Source organism: Felis catus, chromosome B2 (assembly GCF_018350175.1).
Source record: "Felis catus isolate Fca126 chromosome B2, F.catus_Fca126_mat1.0, whole genome shotgun sequence".
NCBI classification, from domain to species: Eukaryota; Metazoa; Chordata; class Mammalia; order Carnivora; family Felidae; genus Felis; species Felis catus.
This window is the reverse complement of record NC_058372.1, coordinates 90,572,786-90,593,160: the sequence shown is the minus strand read 5'-3', so window position 1 is coordinate 90,593,160 and position 20,375 is coordinate 90,572,786. Positions and strand designations below refer to the sequence as shown.

At 39.0% G+C, this 20,375-nt stretch overlaps 1 long non-coding RNA gene across 1 annotated transcript; it reads right to left on the bottom strand.

Moving 5' to 3' along the window:
• Positions 1-603: 603 nt before the first annotated feature.
• LOC123385491 lies at positions 604-20,274 on the bottom strand. Its single transcript, XR_006598115.1, has 3 exons — positions 19,094-20,274; positions 17,486-17,645; positions 604-4,499 (listed from the first exon to the last, which is right to left on the bottom strand). It is a non-coding gene; the product is annotated as an uncharacterized LOC123385491 (long non-coding RNA).
• Positions 20,275-20,375: the final 101 nt, after the last annotated feature.

Below are 20,375 nucleotides of genomic sequence, written 5' to 3'. Positions count from 1 at the left end.
TTTCTAGGAAAAATCCAAAAGAAATGTGCAGATAGACTTATAGAATGAAATGTATTAAAGAAAAGATAGATTCAGGGAAAGCTCTTCATCTGCCCCACAAATGCCTAAAAGTTTAGATAGAGGACCTGCTCCAGGAAGAGAGCTATCACCATACATAGCTACCCTATGGTAAGAACCAGGAATGCAAGATAGGGAGGAACATAGCAAGGCCTGCTTGATCAAAGTCTTATCTTTGTCCCATTGTTTCTGACACCCAGCAAACATTTGTTTACCAAACATTACTCCTTTCCATTCTCCCTGAGGATTGCATTCCTTCTCTTTGAAGATCTGAATCCCTACCCTTTCTCCTTAGTTCAGAATGACCTACATACCTCATTTTTGCTGTCTTTGGAATTTCCATGTCTGTGTGGGTTCCCCCATACATATGATATTAAATTTGATTTTCTCCCGTTAATCTGCCTCATGTCAATTTGATTCCTAGCTCAGCTAGATGGACCTTGAAGAGGACAGGAATTCTTGCTCCCTGAAAGACTTCAGTTTCCTCTACTAAATAATAAATGTCAGTAGAGAGTGGACACATTTTAAGTTTTGAGTAAACAAACCTATTTATTTATTTATTTATTTATTTATTTATTTTTTACTAAAGACTTTAAAACCTGGGAAAGTTGTCTTTCATGTGAGGGCAACTGAAGAAAATATCTTGGAAATGCAAAAATTCAGAAAATACACCATCCATTCACCCTTTCAGAGAAAATTTACTTAAAGATTAAACTCCAGCAGTGAAATAATGAATCAAGATACGGACCTCAAAATGGTGTAACACTGTCTGGGAAGGTCTGATGGGTCTTCCCATACTCATTCTGCACGCCAGAGAAATATAATTCAATTCCGGCTTTCAGGCAAGTTTAGGCTCTGCTAGAGGAGGGTGGTGGGGGTGGGAAAGCTTAAGCCTGTGATGCTTCACTCAGCTATGTTTATTCAGGTTCTTTTCCAATGAAATGTGTTGTTTCTTGAATTATAACGTATATCCTGCAAGTTAGGAGGCCTCACACAGTTTATTGCTGATTTTTTTCCTATGGGGGTGGTAATTACTGAAGACTGCTGTTTCCTTATCCAGAACATGTGACCAGAGATTTTTTTCTGCAGACCTATCCCTTTGGGGGTAATTTGCTAATGGGAAAAGATATGAGAAAAGATACTGAGTACCCTTCTGATAAATCTTTTGGAGTCAGGGTCATTCAATAGTATAAGCAGCACCCAGATCTAAGCTCTGAGGTTGATTGAAGATTTGGTTAGATTTAATATGTGAGCACAATACACTGCTAGATTTCCATCCAAGTAGTCTAATGACCTGCAAGTTTTCTGTTCTGATTCCTTCTAAATCTTACAGCTAAAGCCACTTAATCTTCACTTGAAAGTTCACTTCCATCTCAGATTCTGAAAGTAGTCTTCACTGAAGAGTATTAAGAGGAGCCCTAAATCAATTTGGTTTAACCCAACACATTTATTTTTATACTTATTCTAAGTTAGGCACTGTGCAAGTCACTGATGACAAGATAAATAACCACAAAGATAAATAAACCACAGGCTTTATTCTTGAAGTAGTTGTAGTCTAGTGCAGAGGTCTCTTAAATGCTAATGTGCGTAAGAATTGCCAGGGAGGTTGTTAAAAATGTAGGACCTGGCCCCACTCCCAGAGGTTCTGATTCATTAATTCTTTTAGATGATCCCCAGTGAGTGAGCTCTCTTTGGAAACATTTGTCTAGGGGCCAAGCACAGATGGATATTTCAATATAAAGTCAAAGTGCTGCACTTGAATAATGGTAAATCATAGACTTTGGCACTAGAAGATATGGATTTGAATCTAGCACTACTTCTATTTGTGTGATATTGGATAAGTTATTTAATCATTCTATATCTCTACAAAATCTTACCTCCTATGGTTGTTATGATGTTTAAAATAAATGAGGTAATTTAAGTCTAAAGAAATAAACTAAAGCTTACTGCTTTACTAATTTTCTGTTACTGTAAAGATGCTGTAACAAAATGCCTCATTATAATATAGAGTCTTGGGAATCAGCGTAGGCAAAGGGAGAAATGGAGAGATCTAGAGCCTGTACAGATGAAGAAACAGATGAACCGAGATACCTGCTGAAGAAGCTTGCTTGAAGCTTATCCTGTTGTGTGCAAGATAGGTTCCCTCCCTCCACCCCCCCAAAAATTCATAACATTTACATTCCTAAACCAGTGTTTTCGGACTTCCATTTGCAGAGAATGCCAGAAGTGCTGAGTCTATTCTCAAAGTGTGCTGGGTGCAAGAAAAGAGGCTGCTCAGAGGGTATAGGCACACTTTTATTGCATGAGTAAATGGTTAATAGGTTGGTATATAATAACCCTCCAATAAATAGTAGCTATTATTAGGGCCCTCTTCTTCCTTGCTCCCTCTTACTCCTGCTGTCTCCTTCCCACTCTATCCTTAAGTAGTATTCCAATTAGTTTTCAAGAAACCCTCTTACATTCTTACTCTTTTCCTAGAACACTCTCCTTTTGCAACCCCTAATGTTAAACTAAACTTTAAGAGCACCATTTCTCTCATCAATCTCTCTTACAGGGATCCATTCATTCAACTGGTCATTCACTTAACAACTATTTACTGAGCAAATTATGCTGGGCACCATGTCAGGAAGAAAGCAAGGACAATGGAAAAAAGACATGGTCCCTGCCCTCATGGAATTTATAACCTAGGAGAAGAGCAGACACCAAACAAATACAGGAGGAAGTACCTAATTACAAAATGGTAAGTGATAAAATGGAGAAGTTCAGTGCTGTATGTGTATACAAGTACCTATGCCAGTGTGGACAATAAGAAAGTCCCTCTACTTAAAAAAAAGAAAACAAAAACCAAAACTTTATTATATTTGTTGAGCACCTACTATGTCACAGATAATAGTATACCTATTATATATGACATAAAATGTAAGTACACATGTTAAATTAGACATGAAAGAGAACTAACATACATAATAGAGTGTGATATCTGATATATAAAAGATAAGCACAGGGGCATTTGAATAAGTGCTAGGAATCAGGGAAAATGTCCTAAAAGAATAACAATAAATAAAATGAATGGTAGCTATTATTCCTATGATGCCATATGCTCTATAAAGAGGCATGTAGTGGTTTAAGTGGTGACCTTCTCTCCACAAAGAGATATGTCCACATCTTAACCTGCAGAACCTGTGAATATTGCCTCATATGGCAAGAGTGCATATCACCTTATATTTGAAAGATATGAGTAAGATTTTGAGAGGTAGAGTTTTTCCTGTATTATCTGGGTAGACCTTAATGAAAATATATCCATTCTTATAAATATAAGGCAGAGAGTTTTGAGACCTAAGAGGAGGAGGCAATGTGACCACAGAGATTAGAACCACAAGCCAAGGAACTCCTGGAGCCACCAGCAGTGGAAGAGGCAAACAACAGATTCTTCCTTAAAACCATGGGAGGGAGCACAGCTCTACTGACACCTTGATTTTGGGCACAGGCCTCCAGAACTGTGAGAGAATACATTTTTTTCCAGTCACCAAGTTTGTGGTGATTCGTTATAGCAGCCACAGGAAATGAATATAATAACTCTTAAACCAATTTGTGAATGTAGGGAATTGCTTTCTGGAAGTGAAGGAAATTTTGAGGGGAGGAGATCTCAGTTACTACTGCTATATGTAAAATATCAAAAAACAAAACAAAATAAAAAACCAAATAGGAAAAAAGGATAGTAGACATGAAACAAATTATTGTTTTCTGGGAACTCTAAACTGTAGCTGTAGGGAAAGGTAAGAGATGAAATCAGGGTACAGGTTAAGTTTAGTTATATCTTTGAATGGCACCTCTAAGGAGCCAAAACTTCTCTAGGCCTGTGGTACTCAAAGAGTCGTTCTTCCAGCTGCAGCTAGAGTTGTCACAATACCACAGAGGTTTTTAGAAGTGCAGATTTGGGGGCCACATTCCAAACCCAACTCAGATAGAATCTGAATTTTAACAAGACTCCCAGGTCAATTGTATGCACTCTAACATTTAAGGAGCTTGCCTCAAGGGCAATGCTTTTGGGAAATTTTGAAAGATTTAAAGCAAATAACTGACAAGGTAACATTTGCATTTTGGGTCAAGCAATCTGGTGGTATTATGAAGAACACACTTAGCTGGGATAAAAACCAGAGACAAGTGACTGGAGCAGTACTGGTAAGAGGTTATAAAGTTTTAATGAAGATGGTGGTAACAGAGATGGAAAAAATGACACAATTATAAGAAATATTCAGACCCTGGTCTGATATGTGCTAATGCTATTCACACCTAGGTTCTACGATATGTCCTACTTTTTTGTGCCTCTATTTCTAACAGGATCTTAGAGTAGGATTATTCCCATCGTAGTTTCTGTTGAAGCACAAACAGATGACAGGATGCTCAACTGAGGATGAATCATTTTCCCGTCCACACACAGGCTGACAAAAGAAATGCATTCAAGAAACTGTTATGTGATTCTTTTAGCCTTCAACCAGATCAAGGACATTAAAAAAGAAAAGTACCAGAGAAAGTAAAAGAGTAGCTTCTTTGAAGAGCTGCCACTCTGTTGTGAGCACTGTCAAAAAAAAGAAAAGAAAAAAAAAAAAAAATCCACATGCCCTAAACAGAGTGATACATGTTAAGGCACCACACCAAGACTTCATACTTAAATGCAGTTTCAGTCCCCGCTAGGAACGGGGACTGATTAACCTTTATCAGTCAATACGGAATTTCCCTGACAGCACTAGGAAATCTACTGATAGACCCCACTGTTCCTCTTAGGAGGGCAACTTTGCCTAAAACAATACATTCATTGCCAATAATTTTCTTTTGTCACTTCCTTTCTTCCTTTAAAAACCTTCCCTTTTCTACAGCTCCATGGAGCTCTTTTTTTTTTTTAGTTTATTTATTTATTTTGAGAAAGAGAGAGTGCAAGTGAATGGGGGAGGGGCAGAGAGAGAGAGAGAGAATCCCCAGCAGGTTTACTCTGTGAGTGCAGAGCCTGACACAGGGCTTGAACCCACGAACTGGGAGATCATGACCTGAGCTGAAATCAAGAGTTAGCTGCATAACCAACTGAACCACCCAGGTGCCCCTCCATGGAGCTCTTTTCTATTTGCTTGATGGGATGCTGATCCATGAATCACTCAATAGAACCAATTTGATCTTTTAAGTTACTCATTTGAATTTTTGTTGTTTAATAGTACCTACCCTCTGCAAGGAAAAGGCATATTAGGTGAGTATGACATTCTAACCTCAAGTCTAGTGAGGAGTACTGCCAGGGGACCATAGTAGAGCTTTGAAATGTGTTTTCTGGAGTTGTAAAATGCAAAGAACTAGTGTCATACTGATGCCCCCAAAATCTTAAGTGGACTTAGTCCAAGGTCTTTCTCTACTGCCTCCACCCCAGGAAATTTAGAGGCTACAAGGCTGACTCGTTGCTTGGTAGTGGAGCCAGGAGGGAGCTGTTGGTTTCCTTTATTCCCAAAACTTACTAGGGCTAGGGAAGTAAGCCAGGGAAAAGGAGCTAGAGTGGTTCGTTCTGGATTCTGTCCAATAAAGCCATCTGAAGGAGTAAGGATTTCCTCTCAAAAAGGAGGTGTAGATACACATCAGGCTTCCAGAACCTGAGCAAGAAAAGATGCATCAGCTAATGAATTGCGGGAGGTGGAAAGGTCTAGTTGGGACCTTCCAAGGGATCCTCAAAGGTGTCTCCAAAGAGAAAGAATCTGTTTTAATCATTTTCCAACACTTGCCCGAGGCCCCCGCCTTTAGACCCAGAGAAGGAAACCACTAAGATTTGCAGTGAAGTAAGAAATTTCCTGTATCTCCTGACCTCCTGACATTCCCTCACTTCCTAAGGGATGCATGTGGCTTTGGAAATGATAGTGATATCATGTCATGAAATGAAGAAAGAAGAGAGAAGATCCACCCCACTTCTTCAGTTCAGGCTTTCAGATCAAGTAGTCTTAAACTAGTACAAAGGAGATGAATGAATACTAAATCCAATTACAAATTTTCATTATTACATAGCAACAAATAGTCTAGTATTAAATACTCTAATTACTGAATTATAATAGTATTTGTGACCTACAATGACAATGGACGGTTATATTATTTAAAAGTCAATAACAACAACAATAAAGTTATAGATTCCACCAGAGTTTTCATCCAGGAACAGCTATTCCACCCCAGTAAAGTATAAAGGAATGGTGAGAGAAAAAAACATTCCATTTTGGTTATGTCAAAAGCTATGCTTGCTCAATATAGAGATTAAATTAAACTTTTAGTAAACATTGCTCCTCAAAATTCTATTCTTTGAGTTTGCAGACCCTGGCCTGTTGAGTTGGCTCATTTAAGTTGGAAGATAGCTAAACAGAAAAAGACAGAATTCTGGGACCAACGTCAACTGTGGGCAGTAGTAACTACTGTTCACGTCTGTGGGAGGTGGTCTCAACATACAAGCTTGCTATTGCTGGGCTATAGTCGTCTACTTCCACTGTCTCAAACTATGAGAAGATATTATACTATTTCTGCTTTTAAAAAAGGAAACACTATAAGTAGTGCTACACACATAATGCAAAAGTATTGCTTAATCTTGTTTTGCTTATATATGTATTTATAATTTCTTGCTGTGTCTTTGTGAAAGTTTAAAAGGAAAATCTCCCACAGAGCACATATGTCAGGATTTTTTTTTTTTTTAAATCATGTTAGTAGTTGTTAAGTAACTAGGTCTGTTCAGAGTTGTGTAAATCTGAGACTTTATGTTTGAGTTGGGACAATTTTTCTCTTTGTTTATTAATTAAAGCCATATATAAAATTTTTAATGTGGTATTAGTGAAATCAACATCACATTTTTAAAGAATTTATTGGTAAGTAACCTTGAATGTACATCTTAAGTGCTCATATGTTAAAAATTAATTATCTGCTGCCATTTTTATTTCTTCTGCATAATAGCAAAAAAAAAATACCAAAAAGAGTCCTATCTCCTAGTTTAGACAATAACCTTTTAACCATAGACAATAAACCTTTTAATAAAGAAGAGAATAAGATAACCCTTGACTAATCTGTCAGCAGTCCCCAGGTTGTCCTTCTTTATGAAATTCCACATATTGCCAAAAGATGGCGCTCTTGTATCCAGCATAGCAACTGAAAGTGCTAGAGAGGATAAATACACTTTTCAGATACTGAGAAACTGTCCATTACAACCCGCAAGAGCCTCTTGATAGCAAGAAAGTTCAGCCTTGGAGGGTGTGCCAAATGGCCTATAGACATTCTCTTCCAAACAGATTGTCAACCTCCTACAGTCTCAATTTCCTTACCTATGAAATCTACATAATAAAAGTGAGAATAACTAACACTTTTAGAGTTCCATTTAGAAGTGCTTAGCACAATGCCTGCAAAAAGCAAGTAAGTGAACAGTGAATGCTAGCTATCATTGGTTAAAAGCCAACAGTGTTTGTCTTGTTTGCTATTGTGTCTGGTGACTCATAGTAGGTGCTCAATAGGTATCAATTGAATGTGTTGACCTTTAAAGGAAAACAGCCAGTTATTTTACCAGCTAAATGTTTATCCAATAATAGCAGAGGAATTGCAATTTGGACATGCAAGCTATGGCAAATTATAGGCAAGTCCACAGATCAAAGGAGAGAAACATTACTTTGTAAAGAAAAGGAAGAAGGCAGAGGGTGGGGGGCTGCTGTGAATGATAGTCCATTGGAGGAAAGTGAGAGTCCATTGGCTGAGATGCAATATTTTCACACTGGTTAAGCTTGTTGTTGGGCATGGAGAAATTCTTTTTCCTCCTGCTAGAGTAGTAAGGTAGGCTTCTTCCTATTAGGAATGCAAGATACCTCTCTTCATTTTTGGGTCTGCAAATGACAGGGAGTGGTAGGGCATGAAAGCTCCCCATTCTGGCCTCCTGACTCCAGTTTAAATAAGGTTTCCTTTATTCAGTTTCACAAGTGAATGGATGAATGAACCCTCATATCAACCTACAGAATTAGCTAAATGTGGCTTTCGGTCTGAGCCTCTAGAACTTAATGAAATCTGAATCTTATGCCTGACTTGAACCTTGCCCTTCCTGACCAATGAGTATAATGACTGTCTGCCTGACCTGTGATTTGATTGATTTCAAGTGTCCTTCCTGCTTAAGCTGCTAAGGTAGAATTTCAATCTCTAGCCTACTTTGTCACCTAAATCCTATATCTCTACCATATTTTAAAAAGAACAAAAAAATTACAACTCATATCTAAACTAGAGAGCTAAACCCATCAAAATACAATTAAAAATTCATTTTTTTATTAAAAATTTTAATGTTTATTTTTTTTTTTAATTTTGTTTTCAACTTTTATTTATTTATTTTTGGGACAGAGAGAGACAGAGCATGAACGGGGAAGGGGCAGAGAGAGAGAGAGGGAGAGACAGAATCGGAAACAGGCTCCAGGCTCCGAGCCATCAGCCCAGAGCCTGACGCGGGGCTCGAACTCACGGACCGCGAGATCGTGACCTGGCTGAAGTCGGATGCTTAACCGACTGCACCATCCAGGCGCCCCAATGTTTATTTTTGAGAGAGAGAGTACACATGTGTATGATAGAGAGAGCGGGAAGGCAGAGAGAGATGTAGACACAGAGTTTGAAGCAGGCTTCAGGCTCTGAGCTGTCAGTCAGCACAGAACCCTACGTGGGGCTCAAACTCACAAGCTGTGAGGTCATGACCTGAGTCAAAGCCAGATGCCCAACCAACCACTGAGCCACCTAGGTGACCCCAATCGAAAATTATTTTAAAGAAAAGCTTGACGTTAATAAGTGGCACCTTAACGTTTAAATCTCATAATTTCATTTTATTTATTATTTTTTTAAGTTTATTTATTTTGAGAGAGAGCATGAGTGGAGTAGGGGCAGAGAGAGGTAGAGAGAATCTCAAGCAGGCTCTGCTGATAGTGCGGAGCCTGATGCGGGGCTTGATCTCACCAACAGCGAGATCATGACTTGAGCAGAGATCAAGAATCAGACACTTAACCAACTGAGACACATAGGCACCCCTTATAGTTTCATTTTAAATTATACTGGTATTACTTCCTCAGTGATGAATTCTGTAATTAGGTAAATTAGGTAAATTCTGCAATTAGGTAAAGAATGTTCAAAATATAGGGGCAATGTTTAACAACTTTGGTAGTTTACATTCTCTCTAGGGAGAGTCTCTAGTCTTGTACCCTTACCCAATCCCCAAGCCCCCAAAATCACTGAAATGTTACTAAACAACTTTGTTTTTCTGTCATTATCAGTTTTTGCATTATAGTCTACTGAAAAACATTTAATTTTATCTTCTAGCTGTCGTCCAACTTTAAAAAGAGTGCAATGGGGCGCCTGGGTGGCGCAGTCGGTTAAGCGTCCGACTTCAGCCAGGTCACGATCTCGCGGTCCGGGAGTTCGAGCCCCGCATCAGGCTCTGGGCTGATGGCTCGGAGCCTGGAGCCTGTTTCCGATTCTGTGTCTCCCTCTCTCTCTGCCCCTCCCCCGTTCATGCTCTGTCTCTCTGTCCCAAAAATAAATAAACGTTGAAGAAAAAAAAAATTTAAAAAAAATGGTGAAAAATTATAAAAATAAATAAATAAATAAAAAGAGTGCATTACAAGTCAGTAAGCCTGGTAGAATCTTCATTTTGATATATATTGGACAATTAGATGAAAAAGAAAAGGTTAGTAATCCTCCTCCAGTCTTAATTCTCTGTTGAGACGCTTCATAATTATTCAGAATGTTTTAAAATATGAACTTACAAAATCAGTAGTTGAGAAAAAATTTTTTTTGAAAAACAATTTAATTGCAGGGTTTGAAAATGACAAATTCTCCAATGAGAAAAGTGAAGATTTAGGAGGTGTGCAGTAAAGAATTAGAGCTTGCCCAAAGAGAAGGCCTGGCTTTTGCCTTCAGCCTTATAAGATGGAGTTTACCTGACGGACTTGGGTCATACTGAGAAGTCTAACAATGTGATTTAGGTTGGGGACTGGCAACACTCATACTGTCCTAGGTTGGGGACTGGCCAGTGAGAAAGACCAAAATATGATATAGGGTGGGGGCTTTAGGTCACATAGTATCAGTGAACCTGGAAACTGAGATTAACCAAGTGGGCAATCAATCAATCGATCATGCCTAGGGGATCCTGGGCACCAAGCTCAGAGGAGCCTCCCTGATTGGCGGTACTCCATGTATACTGTTACATATCAATGATGGAACAGTAACGTGCACTGACTTCATGGCTAGAAGACAACTGAATCTCTGTATTCAAAAGTCTCCTAGACTCTGTTTTACATGTGACTTCTTTTAATCTTAATCTGTATCTTTTCCTTTTAATAAGCCATGGCCATGAGTATAATAGCTTTCAGTGAGTTTTGTGACTCTATGTAAAAATCAACTGAAGACGGATTTGGGAGAACTCCCCCATTTCCCCCTTTTTCCTCCTGCACAATTGCAGTTGGTGTCAGAAGTGACAGTGGTTTTGTGTGTGGATGGTGCCTCTAACTTTGTAATTGGCCTAAACTTCTCACAGGGCATTTTCAGGTTTGTTAGAGTAAAAAAGTCACAGCAAGTTAACTTGCCCATCACTTTGGAAGTACCAAGCTGTACTACAATGGTGCAGGATGGAGGCTGTCTTGACCTTGCCTGCTTTTAAAGTGGACATAACCTCTCTTTGCAATTTAAAGATAAATGACACTTCTAATTATATTACTACATAATAAACACCTTTCATACTTTTATGGGATTTTCCCATAAGAAAAGACTTTTAAAATAGATGATGGAAAACATCTCTTTGAAGTATCAACAAGCCTCATAAATTAAGGCCAGTGTGGCAACAACATGAAAAAAATGTTAAGGGACATACCGTATGATTTCATTTATGTGGATTTCAAAACCAGGAACAGTAATCTATACTGATAGAAGTCAAAATAGCGGCTGGGCTGAGGTGGAGGGATTTAAATGCTGACTGGGTGGGTTATAAGGGAGGATTAAGGAGTATTGGAAATAATCTGTATCTTGATTTGAAGTCACATGGGGCAGCAAACAGCACTGTACATTAAGATATGTATACTTTAGCACACCTCAATTTTGAAAAAAAAGTTACACTTTCATTAAAAGTTTAAGTCCTTTGGGACGCCTGGGTGGCTCAGTCGGTTGAGCGGCCGACTTCAGCTCAGGTCAAGATCTCGCGGTCCGTGAGTTCGAGCCCCGCGTCAGGCTCTGTGCTGACAGCTCAGAGCCTGGAGCCTGTTTCAGATTCTGCGTCTCCCTCTCTCTGACCCTCCCCTGTTCATGCTCTGTCTCTCCCTGTCTCAAAAATAAATAAAAACGTTAAAAAAAATTAAAAAAAAAAAGTTTAAGTCCTTTGTCACATACTAAAGGAAACACTAAGTATTTTTTAGGATGTTTATTTATTTATTTTGAGAGAAAGACAGTGTCTGCATACTAGTGGGCGAGGGGCGGAGAGAGAGGGAGAGAGAGAATCCCAAATAGGCCATGCTGTGCAATATCAGTGCAGAGCCACACAAGGAACTTGATCTCACACCGTGAGATCATGACCTGAGCTGAAATCAAGAGCTGGATGCTTTACCCACTGAGCCATCCAGGTGCCCCAAGGAAACATTAAGTATTAAAAGAAAGTATATTTATTTGACAAATACTTGGTGTCTACTAAGTGTCAAGCTAGTATTTATAGATATGACATAGAGCAAAAAACAGAAATAAAACCTGTTTATAGACTACTAAGTCAGCCATTTTTAGGCTACTGCTAGTAACAGTTTGAAATCTTAAAATTCAACATGCCTTTATTCTCTATAACTAATCTTACAAATAAACCTTTCATGATACTGCATATGAAAGGTTTTATAAAATACATTCTATCTATTCTTTTATTTTATTTTATTTTTTTACATATATTCAATTTTGAGAGACGGAGAAAGACATAGCACAAGCAGGGGAGGGGCAGGGAGAGGGGAAGACACAGAATCTGAAGCAGGCTCCAGGCTCCGAGCTGTCAGCACAGAGCCTGACATGGGTCTCGAACTCACAAAATCGTGAGATCATGACCTGAGCCGAAGTCGGACGCTTAACCCACGGAGCCACCCAGGTGCCCCATGTTCTATCTATTCTTATATGCCCAGCTCAATTTTCATCTTTTACACAAAGTTTTTTTTTTTTTTTCATGTTTATTTATTTTGAGAGAGAGAGCAAGGGCAGGGGAGGGGCATAGAGGGAGAGAGAGAATCCTAAGCAGGCTCCATACTGTCAGTGTAGAGCCCGATGCAGGGCTTGAACCCACAAACTGTGAGATCATGACATGAGCTGACCAACTGAGACATGCAGGTGCCCCTCACAAAGGTTTTTAATCGTCTGCGGCCAACAGTGGCCTGTATTTATTTCGGACTCCTTTTGTACTCATAAAGTATCACACAACTCAGCACTTAATAGTTCTTGAATAGTCTTGTGAGTGTTAAATTTGTCTCTTTTTCAAACTATAAGTTCTTCAAAGTTCCCTGAGAATAGAGATTATATCACACTTTTCTTTGGAAAGTTCACGATGCTTAACAAAGTGTGGGTTATATGACATATGCTTAATTACTTATGAGTAGAATGAATGAAAACTTCATTTTGACCATATTAAAAATGCTTAAGAACAGTTTAAACTTCAGAAAAATTTAATTCTTCAAATAATTAAGATTGAGCATTATATATTGCTATTTTTTACTAGCTCAATTTTTATGTGCTTAAAAGAGATAAAAGTTAGTCTTGATATTCCGTTCTGTTCCCCATGGCTCAGTTCTGATAAGAAGTGAAGAGAGGCTATCCTTATCTGTTTAATACCAGTATGTTCCCTTTAATTGAGAAGGAAAAGGATTGTGGGTGAAACATTTGTCTCCAAATATGTCTTTATCTCCCATGGTAATAGAACTCCTGAATTTTAACTGAATATATAGTTATCTAAAATAAAACCTACATTTGCCAGCTGCCCTTGGAACTAAGTGTGGTCATGTGACTTTCAGCTCACAGTCCCCAAGAAGTGTCCCTCTGTTCCTCCTCTTGCTCAGACTGTTACTTGGAATATGGTTTCGGTTGCAAGTCATCTCAAATTATTAGATGACAATAATCCCCTAGAAATGGTAGAGTAACAAGAAAGTACCTGGGGCTCTGGATGACAAAATCATGAACATAACTGTACTGTTCCAGGATTACTGTTGGGAGAGGTGACTGAAAAGACAAGACTGCTGGTTGACCCACGAGCTGAACCCCAGGCAGTAAAAGGCACCTCTCCCTGTCCCCTGTCTTTGGAATGTGAGTTCTGCTTGGCTTCCTGCTCCCAGAAGCTGCCCTAAACACAGCTTTGAGATAACCGACGATTCAAAAAGGATACATGACTGAACCTAGTTAAAGCCTCTATATAAACTTCTAAGATTTGGCAGGGGATATAGGGATCCACATATTTTGTTGTACCCTAAAACAAGTCTTGTATGTAAGTTCCCTTTGGTTATTAAAACTGCCACTTACCAGCCTAGAGTGGACTTCCTCTTTCTTTGGTCTATCCTTGCCCTCCAAACATATGGACCAGTTTCAGATTATACCTGGGATGCTCCCAAGGAGCTTGCAAAACTACAAATACCCACCTATCCTGTTTTGTGAGATGAAAACTCTAATCCTACTGTTATTCTGGGTCTCATATACAGCCTAAACAACGCCCTAACTTATCCATTTGGAGAATCACAGAATGGCAACAGTTGGCAGGGTGTGATTCTTCCATTCCCACACAGTGCTTTAAGGAATAAATACGTTTCGGCCTCAAACTTTGGGTGGGTGATTTGCTTGCATAAGAAAGGCAAACCTAACTTCTGATATGAAAAGCCTAGCTACAACTGATTTGTTTTGAAGCTAACTACCCCTAATCTTCTTTCTTCAAAATCACATTTATGCACACAAAACTTACATTCAAATGCATACTCACACGTGTAATAAGTTGTCACCTGGCATTTGGGCAACTAATGAGATATCAAGTCAAATTAGTCAATGAGAACTCTCTGACTTGTAGTTTTCACTTCGTAGGTTATAATAAATGGGTGGTGTTGCTTTCTAAAACCTAACCTGGGGCGCCTGGGTGGCGCAGTCGGTTAAGCGTCCGACTTCAGCCAGGTCACGATCTCGAGGTCTGTGAGTTCAAGCCCCGCGTCAGGCTCTGGGCTGATGGCTGGAGCCTGTTTCCGATTCTGTGTCTCCCTCTCTCTCTGCCCCTCCCCCGTTCATGCTCTGTCTCTGTCCCAAAAATAAATAAAAAAACGTTGAAAAAAAAAAAAAACCTAACCTATGGTGGCATCCTTGAAATTGTTTTTTGTCTTTATTTTATAATAAGTTATGGAAATTTAGTGTATCTTATAGGAAATAGTTAAGAACATTCAGTCACTGAACAAGCCATAATTTCAAGGCTGCTAAAAGAAGAATACGTTTCATATTGTATAGTCAACTTTGAAATTTTTACAGCTATACTTTCCTTAATTCTTTAAAGTTTTCCTGTATTTTCAAGTATTGTCTACTCCTGCCCTGTCTCACAGGAAATATATCTCTCTATCAAGGTTAAGAACAACTTCACCTATGGTCTTGGGTGTATTGTTGTATGTCTTCACTTCACCTCATTGTATCTTTACTTAACTCATCTCATAGGTTCTTTCTTTCTATCAATACCTTGTATGTTTGTTTTATCTTAAAAACACACACAAACAAAACTCTTTCTCTGGATCCTAGTATTTCCTCCATTGTTCTGCTTTTTTCATGCATGTATTAGACAAAACTGATTCTCATTCTTGTTTTCATTTTCTCATTTCTCATTTACTGTCTTACATTTGCCATCTGGTTCCATCTCTAGCAGGCTACTAAAATTGCTTCCAATTCATCAATTACGTAAATCTCCAAAGACATTAACTCAGTCTCCATTCTCCTTGACTTTGAGCAGGAATTAACCTTGTTGATGACTTTAAAAAAAAAAAAGATGATTTTATGTATCTTTCCTTATTTCTTTCCTCTTTGGCCACCCTTTCTTTCTCCTTTCCTACCTCCCTTTCTTCTTTCAATCCTAGGTGTAGTACATCTGAATTGTTTTGACAGCTTAATATTTAATTTAAAACTTAAAATATATAAAATATATATTTAAAAGTATACAGAAACTGGTCATTGATGTGGTTTTTCCTTTGCTTTTAATAAGGAGGATGTCTTCTAGTTCTCTCTCCTGTTTAGGAGTTGTGAATAAGTGGCTGGGTTGGGTAGGACAGGACCAGGAATGCTAAATATCAGGTTTTACTTTAGGATGAGTAGGCAAGTGACTACCTCTCTAGATGCTGGCCCTGAATGACAGAACAAGAATGGTATTATTCTGTGCTGTCTACGTAAAAGCTTTCACTTCCTCTGTACTATTTACACAACTCATTTCAAGAAGACTTTTGGGGTCTTTTTTGGTTTCTGTGTTGGTCAGGTGTCTCTGCCTGCTCTCAGTTGTGTATGAATGAAAGAAAGAAATATGTGGGGTACCTGAGTCAAGTGTACCACATTTAGAACATTATCCCCATTTTTAGCTCTTGGTCTCGTTTCTGCTCTCTGCCATGCCTCAACCAACTCTTTTGTAGCTCCTTCACTGTATTTTTTGGCAATGGTTTTGGGTGTTATTCCTAGTCAAACCTCTACTATTACTTTTGTTTTCTGGGAAATTGTTGAAGTTTCATTACTTTTCTCCTCTTCTCCATCTATCATCCTTCTCTTCTCATAAGTACATGCATACAAACACACATAAATTTACTCTTTTATTTATTCCTCAGTTTTTCTCTTTCCTTCTACGTTTTTATTTTAGCAGTGTATAGGAAAGAACATCAGGCAAAAATGTTTGCGAAGTCCACCATCTTGAACGATAAGCCAAGAAGAGCTCTCTATATTTTATAAGCCTGTATTTTGCCACTTGGATAAAACTTACTTCAGAATCCCCTTAGCCAACTGTCCCTTGGTCACATGACCATCTCTACAAAATTCTTATTCAAAGGGAAATAGAATTACTTCCAGGGTAATGGAAAGAAGTTACATTTCTTTAGTTGTTTGGTAACTTAAAAAGTTCATTTTATTAAAGAAGAGGAGAATAATGGTGATGGGGTAGGCAACTAATAGTGTCTGCCATGGTAGTGATCTAATTTTTTTCCTTTACCATCATCATTTATTAAAAAGACTACAGAAGTTCATTTTAGAATTGAGTCTATCATTAAACAGCACCCCCCAGGGGCGCCTGAGTGGCTCAGTTGGTTAAGCATCTAATTTCGGCTCAGGTCATGATCTCACAGTTCATGAGTTCAAGCCCCGCATCAGGTTCTGGGCTGACAGCTCAGAGCCTGGAGCCTCCTTCAGATTCTATGTCTTCCTCTGTATGCCCTCCACTTCTTGCACTCTGTCTCTCGCATTGTTTCAAAAATAAATGGACATTACAAAAATTTTTTTTAAAAAATCAGCATCCCCCAGAGGTTAAGTGCCAAGTACAGGGAAGGAACTGCACTGGGGTACAGCAATGATAGAATTTTAAGACACAATGTTGTAAGTTGGGCTTGGCAAAAAGAAGGGGGGAACAGTGGACTGAGAATATGTGAAACACAAAAGGCCTAGAAACCAAGGCTGTGGGACACTGGTGAGCTGAGCAGACCTAGTGGACATGCATACTGAAGGAGATACTAAGAGATTAAAGGGCTAGAAATGAATGAGTCTGGAGCATATCAACCCATTCTGACAATCCCTGAAGAGATAAGGCTGAGAATGAGAGGCTAGCATGCTAAGGATGCTAGAACATATTGATGAAAAGAGACAACCCTTGGATGACTTTGTTGAGCCACTGAAAATATGCTGGGAACACTTCTACCTTGAGATTTTCTGTTTTTGAGATGATTTTGAGAAAATTAAGGCACTATTACTCAAATGATCTAGTTACATACACACATGTATATAATTTTACATATATGGGTTCATATTGTATATGTATTATTTTGCAAATTACTCAGTTGTACTCCTTGATATATTTCCATATCAAGCAATATAGATTCATGTTATACTTTTTTTAATGCCTACAGAGTATTCTACTTTAGAGATGTGCTATATAGTAATCCCCCCTTACCTATGGGGGATACTTCCAAGACTGCCCAAGTGGATGCCTGAAACTAATGATAATATCAAACCCCGTATGCACTGTTTTTTTTCAATACATTAATACTTATGATAAAGTTTAGTTTATAATTAGGCACAGTAAGAGATTAACAATGACTAATAATAAAATAGAATAATTACAATGTACTGTAACTGAAATTATGTGGATGCAGTCTCTCTCTCTCTCTCTATCTCTCTAAATATCTTATTATACTGTACTCACCCTTTTTCTTTTGTTGTGAGATGATAAAATGCCTAGGCGATGAGATGAAGTGACGTGAATGACACAGGCATTGTGACATAGCATTAGGATACTATTGACCGTCTGATGATATCTCAGAAGAAGGATCGTCTGCTTCCGAGCAGTGGTTGACCTCAGGTAACTAAAACAGCAGAGAGGGAAACCTTTGATAAGAGGCAGGGCTACTATACTTTCTTTAAATCAATCCCCTCTTGTTTTTGGAACATCTTTTAAAGTACGAGTTTTAGTTGGTTGTCCAGCCACCCACTAATTTCAACCCATCCTACTCAATATTGCCAAGAGAATCATAGATTCCCATTCTCTAACTGCCAAAATCCTGATTGCCTAAAGTACTCACTCAATTCCTTAAAAATTGAATCTTCTTACAGATTAGTTGTTATCTAATTTTAACTTTATTGTCACTACCTTCCAATAAGAACCTTCTATTATAGACAAACAGGTTACTTGTTATCATAGAGTAAATCTGCAGTCTTGTTTCCTTGTCTTTGCTCATGGCATACTTCCTGGACAATCTTCTTTCTCTTCATTGGGAATCCTGCAATCAGACTGCCTTTCCACTAACATTTCAAAAAAAATTTTTTCTAATGTTTACTTTTGAGAGAGAGAGAGAGAAAGAGGGGGGGAGGGAAACAGAGCATGAGTGGAGGAGGGGCAGACACAGTCTCTGAAGCAGGATCCAGGTTCTGAGCTGTAAGCACAGAGCCTGATGTGGGGCTTGAACTCATGAACCTCAATATCATGACCTAAGCCAAAGTCAGATGCTTACCAACTGAGTCACCCAGGTGCCCCTCCACCAACATTTTGGAAAACCCTCCAGGGATTACCCAGAGGATAAAGATGGTTCTTAGAGTTCAATGAAGTGTATTACCCTCTAGGCCAGGGCTGTCTAATAAAAATGATGCAAGCCACCTATGTAATTTAAAACTTTCTAGGGGTGCTTGGGTGGCTCAGTCATTTGAGCATCCAACTCTTGGTTTAGGCTCAGGTCATGATCTCATGGTTTGTGAATTTGAGCCCTGCATCGGGCTCTGTGCTGACAGTGCGGAACCTGCTGGGGTTCTCTCTTTCCTTCTCTCTCTGCCCCTTCTCTGCTCGCACTGTCTCCAAATTTCTCAAAATAAATAAATAAATAAACTAAAAAAAATCTCTTAAAAAACCTTCTTACTAGCCACATAAAAAAATAAAGTTAAAATTACTCTTAATATATTGACTCAATATATGCCAAATGCTAATATTTCAACATAGAAGATCCATGACATGGATCTTATATACTCAATATAAGAATTCAGATATTTTACCTTTTTCTGGTATTAAGTTTCAAAATCTGGTGTATGTTTTGCACTTACTGCATGCCACCACGTTTAAAGGGTAAAGGGCCGCATTTGGTTAGTTCTAGGGCAGGTCTAGGCAGGGTCCATTTTCAATTTCCTTCTTCTCCCTTAAGTCTCTGGAACTGTGATGAAAACAATCATGTGAATTCCTAGCACTTATTGTTAGTACCGCTCATTATTATGTGGTTCCCTGTCATTATTTATCTTTTAATACATTTATCTTGTCTCATAAACTAACCTGTAAATTCTTTGAAGTCTGGGACCAAGGGCTGATCTGATCTCAAGGTTGAAAATAACTCTAATAAAACCAGGAACTAATTCTGCTCTTGATGTATGGCTCCCCTGCACCTAGTGCCTCTGAAATAAGCCTTGGAATCTAAGTATGGTCAAATCTGGTGGTTGATGCATCCACACATCCTAAGGCAGACAACTTCTTTGACTAGTGCTAGAAGGGGATCTTCAAGATCTGAAATGTTTCTCTCAAGTCTTTTCTTGAGACATGAAATAAATTATGTCACATGATGAGTCTTTATCCAGTATTTTTCAACCAGTACTTTTTTATTTGTCATGTTTTGGGGTTCTCTTTTTCATCAGCTCTCCTCCGAAATGATTCCAACTTTTCTGAGGTTTTGCTTTTTCTTTCTTTTCTTTTCTTTTCTTTTCTTTTCTTTTCTTTTCTTTTCTTTTCTTTTCTTTTCTTTTCTTTTTTAACATGCTCAATCTAGACTGAACGTAGAACTCCGGTTATGGCTTGGCCAATGAGGAATTAACTGGATCACTGTTGACTGCCTCTCTATAAAACACAGTTCCACTAGGCATCAAGACGCATTCGTTATGAGAACGGCAAGTTGGGAAAGTTAAGGAGCCACAGCACATTAAGTCATGCCATCTTCACATCCCTGATGTTTGGTCTAGAACTGTATACACATACACCAGGCAGTTCTTGAGGTTAGTTAATTTTTCTTGATATCATCTTCCTGTCTTTGCAAATGAGCCAGGGAATCTTCAGACATTGTGTTTTTGATGTGGGCTGTCCCACCAAAGGACCCGCTAGCAGAGATAACTTTTAAGAGAACTAACGTGAGGACTAAGAAGGTTTAAGGAAAGCGAACCTGAGTCCAGGGAACCGTATATAAAGTGTCCAGTAGCCAGGAGCTCTGGCTGGTGAAGAAGATGGCAATTACCCGGTTCCTCATACTGCTCTTCCCTCCTGTATCTTAATAGGAATTATTACTTCTTTGTCTTCATCTTAGGGAGAAGAACCAGGGAAAAGACGCAGCGAACTCAAGTAATTGCGAAGAAAGGCTCTGAGGTGGTGAGCGAGAGGCTGCAGGCCCGGCCCTGTGAGGACACCCACCTGACCAAGGAGTCCTGGGAACGCGCGCGTCCGCGCCCGTGCCCGTTTGGGGGCGCGCCCTCGGCGCCGGCTGGGTCTTTCTCGCAGCTCTGCGGGCAGGAGGCGGGGCGGCGGCGCGCACGCGGACGGGGTGGGGCAGGAGGGAGCTGACGTGCCGACGTTG